The sequence below is a fragment of the Corvus brachyrhynchos genome, unplaced genomic scaffold (assembly GCF_000691975.1).
Source record: "Corvus brachyrhynchos isolate BGI_N302 unplaced genomic scaffold, ASM69197v1 scaffold61, whole genome shotgun sequence".
Taxonomy (NCBI): Eukaryota; Metazoa; Chordata; class Aves; order Passeriformes; family Corvidae; genus Corvus; species Corvus brachyrhynchos.
Genome location: NW_008236478.1, coordinates 468,410 through 480,232, shown reverse-complemented (window position 1 = coordinate 480,232; position 11,823 = coordinate 468,410). Strand labels below are relative to the sequence as shown.

The 11,823-nt window shown below is 43.4% G+C and overlaps 1 protein-coding gene across 1 annotated transcript in view; it reads right to left on the bottom strand.

Moving 5' to 3' along the window:
• Positions 1-11,823, bottom strand: part of SYNPO2L (synaptopodin 2 like) — a 32,550-nt gene that overhangs the window by 19,516 nt on the left and 1,211 nt on the right. The window lies entirely within an intron of this gene.

Genomic DNA, 11,823 nt, shown 5'->3' with positions numbered 1-11,823 from the left:
TCTTTCCCTCTTGTTCCCTGTCTCCTAAGTTGGTTAGGGAGTCTGTGTTTCAGAGAGGGAACAGACTATGCCTGCACATGACCGTGTGTCGTTCTGCATGCTCCTACTGTACTTCCTTGGTATGATCCCTGACTCATGCAGAACCTCTGCAAGTACCATCCTCAGGGAAGCTGACACAGGGGAGAGGTGGTGGTTCCAAGGCATGTTCTGTTGTTAAGCATTTCTGCTCCAATGGCTTTGGTCAGTGTATTTCTGGACATCTGCATCAGGCCATATGGTGTCCTGTTACACAAGTGTAAACTTGGAATAAATCTTTAGCCTTAACAGGAGTTGTGCAAGATATGCATTGCTATATCTGAGAAGGGAGTTGGAGTCACTAGTTCCAGGCTAGCTCCTAGATCTGGCCTCTCATGCCCATCTTCCACCAAGCGTTTCCTCTCCCTTTCCTTCCATCATCCATCAGTTAAACTTCTTACCAACTCACAGTAGCCCTTCTGCTAGAGCAAGCAAGCAAGCAAACCAAATGCCCACTCAGCCAAAAATCACAGACCTCTCCCATACAGGCAAACAATGGAGACAGTCTTGTAGGACAGCTTGGCACCCATAATGTACTCATTTTGCACATAAAAGAATAGCCAAGTAAAATCACTGGGTCAGGCAACTCAGGACTAAGGTAGTATTACACTATATTTGTAGAGTCTTCTAGAATATTTCTTCAGCTCTTGCAGTTAAGTGAAAGACAAATCAGTGCAGAGCTGTTGAACAGAGGGTGCAGTGAACAAACTGTGTCAGATCCCTGCAGAGAAGTAATACCCAACAGGGCACCTTCACCCACATCTCAGAGCCTTGCTGCTCGAGCCACCAGACTCATCTATAACATCATAAAGCTACTTTGCCCACAGTCCCATGGCAGCTTCAAGAAAGAGAAATTAATGTGGGAAGATTGCTGCCCTGACATTGTTCTTGCAGGAGCAGCAGGGAGCAGGAGAGGAGAGAGCTGGAGGAGCTAAGGAAGTCTCATGGTATGGCTGGCCAGTCTTAGGGCCCAGGCCCTCTGCACTCATGGGGTGTGTGAGTGCCCTGGGCTCGACCCTCCTGGCCTGTTTTGAGCAGACAAGAGCAACACTCCTCCCAGGTCAGCCTGTCAGCAGGACTGAGAGGTGTTGGGGAAGAAGATGGAAAGAAGAGGGCTATGCTTCAAGTTGTTTTTGTATTCAGTGGCACTTTATCACACTGTAGCCTTTCCAACTTGACCCCAAATCTTGCCTGCATGCTTAAAATAGGGACTGGCTCATCCCAGCTGCCACATCCATCAGCCTCTGTCATTTTAGTCCTTTATCTCCCTCCTTGTTAATATAAGCCTGGAATGAGCATGTGTAGGTCTGTAGTGAACTACTGCTGAGGAATGACTTTTCTGCTATTACAGTATAAATGCTGCTTCGTGATACTTCCTTCAGATGCAGCTGTTAACTGAGAAGGTATAGCACACACATCTTCCAGTGCTGCCTACTGACACAACAGCTAATGAAAAGAGGTTAAAAGGAAGGTTTCCTAGTATTCCCCAAAAGGCCAACGCTGCTCCATAGCCAAGTACTTGGTGCTTAGCACTTGATGGGAACATACTTGCTGAGTATTTCTCCCAGTTGTGAAGCGAGGGGACTGGGGGTTAAAGGCTGTCAGCAGGTGCACTGAGCATTCCTCACATCCCATGGTATTCCTCCCTGCTCACTGAAACCAACTGGATGTGGGCTGGTGACCAGCCAGAACAGCAACAGTAAGCTCCCTGCAATTCTCTGGTCCTTCAGTACTGCAAGTCTTTGCAGGCAACTGTTTGGGATTCCCACGCAGGAAGGATCAGGCTCTGCTCCCAACACTGCCTGATGCTGTTTCAGGTACCTTTATATCAGAGAAGGCTGGTGGGACACAAGCAGTCCGTGTGGGCTGATAATCATGAGCAGGCAATGCATTTTTCTCATGGTTAGTGAGGATGCTGGGTCTGGCTTGGTCTGTGCTCAGATTTTACTGAACTGACAGGAAGCACATGCACTAAAGCAACTATTGGTACCGAGGTACTCTACAATCCAGCAGGCACTTTTCCACGTCTCCATTCCTTTCTGGAAAAACAGGACTAGGTCTCTTCTAGCACAGGAAGAGACCTATAGAGTCTGAAAATAACATGTGTCTGGCTCAGTCTTCCACAGATTTATAAACCCTCCCTGGAAGTTTATGAATTTGCTTCCTGGGATCAGAGGGAAATGACCTATCCACAGCTTCATTTTTATGCCAAACCCCTACCCCACTGCATTTGCCAGGGAGGAAAGCAAAGGAGTTAAACGCAGAAGAGGATTGTGCAGAGAAAGAAGGACAGTACAGGACTTAATCCACAGCCATGACAGCAGAGTGCAGTGTGCTGGAGCCTGCAGAGCCTCTGGACAGAGACCAATACAAGCCTGGCAGTTTTGATGTGACTGCCAGCTCTGTGCTGTAGAGACTTTAATGACAACGTGTAGCCTGCACGTCTTGTGTACAGCGAGGGCAGCACTGAGCCTTTGAGGCCCCAGGCCAGGGTGGCTGCCCAGTCCAAAAGCCAGGCTTCTCTGCCCATCCTGAAGGTCAAGCTGCCCTCAGGCTCAGCCACTTGCTCCCCATGTCCAAAAGATGCCCTCTCCTGGGCACCCAGTGAGCCACATGAAGTGTCACTAACAGGGAGCTTCTGCTTAAGCTGCAGAAAGCTTGGAAGGTGTCACCCAACAGCTGTTCTGAAGAGGTAGGAAAAGTTGGGAAAAGTGGCTTTTCAAAGAGAAAACCTCTCTGTTTTCTGTAACACGTATCTGGAGAGCTTTCTTGTACAAATGAGAAGCAGCACTGACAGATTCTGACAAGTGGTATGGGCTGGCCCCAGACCTGGCCCTGGGGGATTGCACTATCAGACCTTCTAGCACATACTGGCGAGGATTGACCTCTCCTTTCCTGTGGGGACACCCACAAATTCTGTGAGCCTCTCCTAACTGACTGTTACACTTTCCACTCCATGCCTCAGTGGATACGCCCTGCCACGGCATACCTTGACTCATGGGAGAGGACTCATGTCCTGTTTAGATTTCAGATGGGTTTAGGAAATCCCAGTTTCAGAATTTTACAGATTTATGCTACTGGAAAAACAAATCAGTGTGCAGAACTGGAATACATTTACTCAGAAAACTATCCATCTCCCTGCCCTCTCTGCAGGAGTTCTGTAGTGACAAAAGAACTCTTGTCAAAGGGGTTTGGGTATTTGCAGCACCTAGGTACATGCACACACAGACACATGTTTTCTTTCATTACTTTGCCTGCTTCCTCCCATCGATTGTGTTCAGTCAGACAGAAGGGAAAGGACAGAGGCAGCTGGGAGCAAACATATGGAAAAGAGTAAGGCAACAATTGAGGAGGAAAGGAATAAGAATTGTTGAAAGGAAGGTCAGTGCTAAGAGAGACCAGGAAGGCCAGGGCTGAGATCAGGCTTTAACAGTACAGTACAAGTTTCCTTGTACAGCCCTAGGCAGACAAAAGGACATGCTGACTATTGGACGTGTCTTGGGGAATTCAGCCTGGCTTTCAGGAACAGAATGCAAGAGAGGAGGGGGTCAGATGCAACTTGGCAGCATCTGTCCTTCAGTAGGGACTATATTTAGATAGTGGTATGTGGGGGCTGAACACATGCTGGGATGCTAAGAATAGAGGAATCCTGATAGTAACTCAGTGGCTTCACATCTTGCCTCAGTACAGCCCAGAGAACCTGTCTTAAAACTTTGCAACCACTCTCCCTGCTGGCCAGCACCGCTTCTTTCTAAGGAAATAGGCTGTGGGTAAATAGAAATGGTTTGCAGTGTAGGTTCATGCCATCCATCTCTCCCCTAGCCTCCCCAAGCCACCTCCTGCTTCCTCTCATTGGGAAAGCTCAGACTATAAGGTAGGAAGACAAATTACATTATCAGTCTTCCCCTAATCTCCTACAGTCTTTCCAGCAGAAACCTAGCAACCTCAGTCCAAGTCAGAGTTGTCTAGTGAATACAATTCATCTTCCCATCCAAGGCCCTTCCACTCTCTGATTGCATCTCTCAACACACAGCTGTCCCCTTCCCCCAGAAGCTACAATGCCATGGGATCCAACACTCCATACAACCTGGCAGTGTTTAAATTTCATTCCCAGCCTTATGTGAAATGTAATCCTGTCATAGGGTTCTCATGGAGAGGTAAGACCTGACTTGTTGTGGTATAAATCATTACCAAAATGGAATGACTCAAGCAAGAGCCAACCAGCATGTGGGTCTGCTCCTCCTAGAACTTCCTGCTCAGCTGAACCACAAACAGAGCAGTTGCTAGATGCAAAAGCAGAAACAAACACCCTCCATCTCTTCCTTCTTTCTGAAGATGTGTGTTGATATCATTTTGGTTATTGGAACAGTTTAGTTTTCTTCCAAGGCCAGGGCCTAATCTTTTTTGTGCAAGGAAGGATACCCCTGTGGCTAGAGTGAGGAAATGGCTAGAGTGGGTAGATGGCTAGAGTGGGATTCAGAAGACCTGGATGATTTTTTGTGTGACCTTGGAGAAAACACTCAGACTGGGAGCCATAAAAGGCAGGAGCCTGGAAACCAGGACATTTTTCAGCAGTCTTTCTTTATCTCAGTTGCCCACCTGAACACAGAGATTCAGTGAGATACTTTTCCTATGCCTTATCTGTTAAGTAGCAAATAACATCACATCCTCATGGCAATGCCATGTTTTTCCTGGAAGCTATTTTACAGGAGAATATTTACTTTAATCTGTTATAATTACACTAAGCATTACAGCTACACAGGAAATTAGTTCTGGTAACTTCCTGACGAAAAATCGTATTCCTTCTTAAGAGGTGACACTGGATGACTTGCCTGTTGGTAAAGTAGATCCAGTGCCTCTGCAGACCTACTTCACAGGCATCCATGGTGAAGCTTAATTAGGGAGTCTTTATATAAAGAAAGAGGGAAGAGAACACATACTTTGTGGGATGGACACAGCAAGGGAGAGTGGTGAAAAGGCGTATCTTAAGTGGCAGGACACACTTGGGTGGCTTCTGGGCAAGGGGTTTAGCGATGAGAGCTGGTAGTGGAAGAGAATGCTGGTGCCCGTCAATTGGTTAAGTACATGTCAGACTACTGTTAAATATGTTACTGCCTAGAGTGTGCTGGTGCAGGAAAGAGAGAACGACTTCTTAGATGCGCTAGATTTAATTCTGACTTGTACCAGCTGATATAAAACAAACACAAACAATCAGGGATTGTTGGTTTTCTCTCTCTGTTGGTTTTCTGTTACTTAAACGAAGTGCCTTAAAATGAGTTTTTTGTTGTGATAATACAAGAGAGGGAAGAGAAAAACAACCTCAAACAATCCACTTTTTTTTCCTAAGCAAAAAATTTAGCACAGGTCTCATTGCTGAGAGCAAGTTTCTAGGCAGAGGTGGCCCTAGGTAGATAAAAAGAAGCTTTATCTCCTTAGCTATTTGTTACTTCATGGTAGATGAGCTGAAAAGTGATTGAAATGTAACATCAATGAGAAAGAATAATGCCACATGTACTGTAATAGATACTAAAAGTACTTGATAAGCATTTTACCCTCAACAGAGTAAGCAGCAGGATATCAAGCATTTTTTATATGAAGCAAGGATTTAGAAGGAACAGATATATTTGTCAACTATTTGCACCACGTCCCACATCTAGGAGCTGTGAGAAAAGCAACTAAATGTTCAGAAAAAACATGCTTATACATGTCCCATGTAAGTCCTTTTTCCAGAGGCTCAACCTGGCTCCTGGGCCACAAAAGATTTTAGAATCTAAACCTAAGGGAATTGGAGCTCATAAGCAAATCTAGCAACCAAAACGTCTTTTTACAGGTACAGGCACTGAACTGGGACGGAAGGAGGGAAAGACTCTTCAACATGGGGCAGAGTAATCCAGAGACATGGCTTCAGTCCTCCAGAACAAGGTGTTCTCAACCTTCACACTGCATGCTCATACTGCGCTCTAAGGGGCCATGAACATTTGCAAGCCCTGAATGAAAACCCTTATCAAAACAGAAGACTCTTGTCAGCTGCTACTAATTGTTGAACAGCAGCAGTCTTACGTATAATAGGCCTCCACAATATTTATGCTGAGAGAGGGCAAATTAGAAGATGACATACCTACTATTGTTTCAGTAGAAGGAGGGCCACTTTTATTTGAAAAAAAATACTGGACACAGCATTCATATTGCAAGAATTACTGCACCAAAAGACAGCACTCACTAACCCAAAGGCAGCCTTTCAGCAGTAGTCTGAGGAGGACAAGCACCGTTGTTCTGCGGCAGTGAGGACAGGATCAGCCACAAGTATGGATTAGAGAAGTACCCCATTCACCTGAAGGATCCAGGGCACTTCAGTACAGAGACCTTCCTGTGACTTGCAGCATCTTTTAGTCATCTTGTAGGTATGAATGTACATCACAGACCAGGCTCGCCCTCCATAGATGTATTCAGTAGTTCTAGCCAGTAGCAGGCTGAATAATGTCAGCAAATGAACCTGAGCTCTGGGCCGCAACTACTCTAGCATCAAACTGTTGAAATGATCCTTGGTACATCTTTGGCTCAGATCAGCTATTGCTGTCCTGAACAATTCCCAGGCACAGTTTGGGAGCTAGAACAGACCATTCCCAGAGCCACTGCCTGTGGGCATGTGGTCATTTTGTTTGGAAGAATAGAAAATGTTAATTGCTGGGCTGCATTACACTCTGTAGCAGCTGGCATAAGTGCCAGAGAATGGTCCCAGGTACATTTAATGCACCAGGTATAGATGGAGCATGTATGGTTTCACTGCAACTTCTCATCAAGAGATTCTTCCAGGTTGTTGGAAAGTTCCACTGGTGCCACAGCATGCACTCCCTCACTAGCAGCCAAGTGTAGCACCTGCCTAAGTGCCGACAGGCCATAAAATATGTCCAGGAGCACTCCCAAAGCAGCTTGAGGCATTCCAAAACCAGCATTAGTGACTGCTACATATTAGGCCACCAGCAGTGCTCTTTTAGGTGTGACAGTAAACATTTGCAAAACCAGATAAAGAACAGGCTACCCACTGAAAAGGGGAGTGGAAGAGAAGGTGCTCGCAAATCTGGAAGCCATCAGGCCTATTGGGTTAGAGCTGGCACCTCCAGCAGTAATAACGTCACGTGAGCAAAGGAGAATGGCACAGAGCAGCCAGGCTGTGTGTCACAGGGAGCAGTGACATGGCAAGCAGGCAGCAAGGGTATCTTGCAGAGGACATAATAGAAACAGTGAATTATCAGCACAGAACCATACAGGAAAAAGTGGGAAAATGTGGGAAAGAGCTAAAAAGGAGGTTGTGATGAACTGCTCTTAAACAACAAAACAATTTTTGGTTTTAGAACCAATACAATCCTGTGTTACTGCTTCCCCTAACATTTCCTCTAACACAGTTGCAGAGTATTTGTACAGAACAGCCAACTGAAAGGAGTCTCTTGAGCTACCAGGGCCAATCCTCTGTCGTTTTCAGAGGCCATATTGTTTACTCCAGCTCATAAACTGACTCAAAAGGTTTTCAATTCTTTTTCTAGATTGGAAAATCATTGCTGAACTTCCCTGGTTAGTTGTTCTGTGCTGTCAGTGCTGTCACCTATATTTGAATAGTGTTGCTGATATTTGCTCAACATCTATTTGTAGATTGCAGTCACCTCTTTCAATACTTTGCTAGGTGAAAGAAGCCTTCTCTCCTCCCCTCCTTTTCTATGGCTGCTTTACATTACATCTCTTTTCCTTGAAAGTGGCTGATTCTGTAACTATGGTATTTCCATTGAATTCCCCCATGTGCATTAGTCAGTAACATCAATGTCTTCCTACCTCTGTTAGACATGGCTACCTGAGGCTCATTTGTTTATGTTTGCCTCTTTTTTTTCAGAGACACATAATTTTGCTGGCTTATCATTAGTGATGCACTAATATGCCCAGGTCCTTTGCCTCTATCATCAGTACCAGCTGTAAAGACTCAGTTTCCTCTATTTTGTCAGTATTACTTTCACTTGTGCTGGAGGTAGAAGTGCCTTCCTTGCTTTTTATAGAAAGTAACCAAATTTCCCCCTCATTGAATAAATCTTGTTTTGTAGCAGGATCCCTAAAGGCAGGTTTGTCTTGTTCATCTTCATAAAAATTATTTCCATAATATAATTTCATGTTAGGTTTCTACTTTGGTTGATTAATGGCATTAGTGCTTACAGCTTTTCTCAGACTAGCTATTTTACATTTTGTTTTGTTTCAAATGCATTTGATGCACAGATCCTTACTGCAAAGAAATCCTCCAGGAACTTGATGGTATTGTTCTTCTTACTCTCTTTTCAGAATGCATGAACCTTCTCATCAGTTACAGCTACATCTGAGGACCATGTACTTTCCCTCAGCCTTTCTAAAATAAAAATCTTGCCATCTGTGGATCCTTTTTGCATCTTGTGTTTATGTTTGTTCTCTTTCTTTCCTGATGACTGTTTCTGGTCCAAGATGTCTTGTGTTGTGTTGTCATGTGCACCACAGCTACTGAGCTACACCAAATCAGCTTTATTTTGTTGAGGGGTATTGTAAACTCCCACTAGACTTTATCTGCTTCATTAGGTAAGAGGTAAAAGCTTCATTAGGAATCACAATAAGCCAGTATGAATCCAGAGTAGTTCAACTGATTTCACTTTAAAGGACATAGCTGTAACTAAGAACAAAATGAAGATTGTCCTTTGCTTTTTGTGTTCTTCAGTCTTTATTTCCCTCTTTGTTTCTCTAATTCTTGATATTCCTAACCTTTGTAATTTCTGCAGAATGATTAATGTCCTCTGTTGATGTTTGATCATGCTGTGTATCTGCCTGCTGAGCATATCAATGTCTGCCTTTCTTTCAGCTTACTTATTACAGCATGATACTTTAATACAACCCTCATTGAAAAATCATCTATTCTTTCTCACTGAAGGCTCTTAAAACTCTAAAAACTTAAAAGTTTTTTGTTTATTTTTTGGTCTCACTCTCTACTCTTATAGTGTCTGTTTTTATGAGATGAATTATTAATGGTACGCCTTTCAAATACACATCAGTACGGCAGCCTTCAGATTCACATTAGACAATTTTAGCACCTGGACACAGCAAATGATTGTTTGGGTGGAACAAAAGAGTCAGTATGTGCTCTTGTAGGCAAGTTTAAGATAGGCAAATCTGGAACCATAAAACCAGTTAGTGTTAATGCTAGCATTTCAATCTTGCTCGTGTTATTTAAATTTGCGCTTTTTCCTCAGTATCCACTTCTCACTGCTGGAAGAAGCAATGTTCTGATCCCAAGGCAGGCACAGCTGGTTTGGCACCGTAAGTTTACTTGAACACAAAATTAGTTATCATAGAATCATAAAATGGTTGGAAGGCATCTTAAAGGTCACCTAGTTCCAACCACCCTGCCATGGGCAGGGACACCTTCCACTAGACCAGGTTGCTCAGAGCCCCATCCAACCTGGCCTTGAACACTTCCAGGGATGGGGCACCCACAGTTTCTCTGGGCAACCTGTTCCAGTGCCTCCCTACATCTAATCTAAATCTCTCCTCTTTTAGTTTAAGGTAATTCCTCCTTATCCTATCACTCTCTATGCATCTAAAACATCTCTCTCTCTCTCTTTTATAAGTTCCCTTTAGGTACTGGAAGGCTGCAGTGGGGTCTCCCCAGAGCCTTCTCTTCTCCAGGCTGAACAATCCCAACTCTCTCAGCCTGTCTTCATAGGAGAGGATGCTCCATCCCTTGGATCATTTAGATCCTCTAAACCCTAGGAGGTCCACATCTTTCCTGCACTGGGGATCCCAGAGCTTTATGCAAGTGCTCCAAGTGGGCAGAGGGGCAGAATCACCTCCCTCCACCTGCTGGCCACTCCTCTTTTGATGCAGCTCAGGATGCTGTTGGCCTTCTGGGCTGTCAGGGCACACTGCTGGCTCATGCCCAGTTATGTGCAAACCAAGAGACTGTCCACAGGTATGTAATTCCAGTGTCTTTCTCTAGGTATGTGAGGAAGCATACAGTACACCCAAAGAATTTTCAGGAAAACAAAACAAAGATACCAAGAACAGCAATCAGTGATTAATTTTATCATAATCTCCATAAAGAGAAACAATAAAAAGATGATGGTGATGTAAACTTTAGAAAGCATAAAGGCAAGAAGACTGTGAACTGTGTACACTGATCACATAAGATGAGGAATTGTGAAGGGCTTTGACAAGAGCGACTCAAGCAGGAAATCCCACTTAGTGCAACATTTAGTCTTTGCAATGCCTGGTTGCTTGATGTTATCAAATCTTATTTAGGAAATCATGTGAGACTTAGACAAGTAAGGTACTAGTTGTTGAGAAACAATTTTCTGTTTATGTATAGGGTAAACTACTAAGACTACTAATTCTTAGATACTTCCCAGGGCATGCCGATAACTACATGAGGGGAAAGGATTTCCCTCCACATTGCATTACTCAAAAATTAGATGCATTGGTGAAATTTACAACTTCCTCTGAAATCCTTGCAGGAAACACAAAGGAAGCAGGAAGCAGGACAAGGAGTGACTCTTAAACTAGTCTGACTTAGCAATTCCAGCATCTCTACCAAAGTACAACATGTATCATTTATATATAATGTATTTTTTATACTTGATTAATTTCCCAAATTAACTTTTTATCGCTAATTCATCTAGAAAAGTACATTTGACTCAGCATCCAAGGGTAAGCATCTTTCCTTAGTGTTATTACTATGACTTTTCTAGCCTATAAGTTGGAATTGTCTAAAATGACAGCACTGGAATCTCTGAGACACAAACTGTATCCACTCAGTTATCTCCTGGCACCTATCAGCTATTCATGTCTGTATGTTCTATCACATGACACCTGGCAGTTTATTCTCTTTTAAGCAGGTTACATTCAGATATGATCTTCCTGGGTACCTGGTAAGGACGTACAAATCCATTCTTTGGAGACTATTTAGATGGCATTGCCTTTAAGACAGTATGTAGGGTCACTGGATGCTATTAAATTCTGGGTGATAATAGAAAAGAAAGATAATTATAAAATGAAAATCCTGCTTGAAGAATGATCTATACTTTGAGCCTCAAATGGATTTGTATCAATTATATTTTCCATAATTATTCTTAATGCAATATCCAAGTATTGTAAAATTATATATATATTTGTGTTACTAGACTAAAAGTACAGCACCCAGATCTGGGTGAGAGCTGCTTCTAGTAAATACCTTCCTGCAAGTGCTACTAATCCTTGAGCAATATTCCATTCACCCTAATGTGCAACTTAGCCTGGGTAATGGCTAGTTCTTGACACCGTTCAATCCTGAGTAATCTTTATAGACACTCAGAATCTCCTCCCTGTTCAGTCCCAGTTTCTTGTCTACTGAGCAAAAAACAAGAGTCAAAATAACCTTAGACCATCCAGAGTTAATGTAGCCCCTGAAAATTCCATTTTACTAAGAACCACTGATGCCAGACACCTGTTTCAAGGATATTGATTCTTTCTTTTTAGCACCTGAAGCTCTATGAGTATGTGCAGAAGTTGTTTTTCTGGAGAAAAATCATCTTTCTCTAAGATAAGAAATATTCACTTCAAGGCCAAGCTATGGGATTCCAAACAATGTGGCAGAAGTTACAGACAAACACTCCATGATCTGGGGTGAGCCAAGTGACACAGAACATTTAACTTCAAAATTCTCTCAGGGGCATGGTCTGCTTAAGGAAACAGAAGGAGCTGGGCATAGCATTT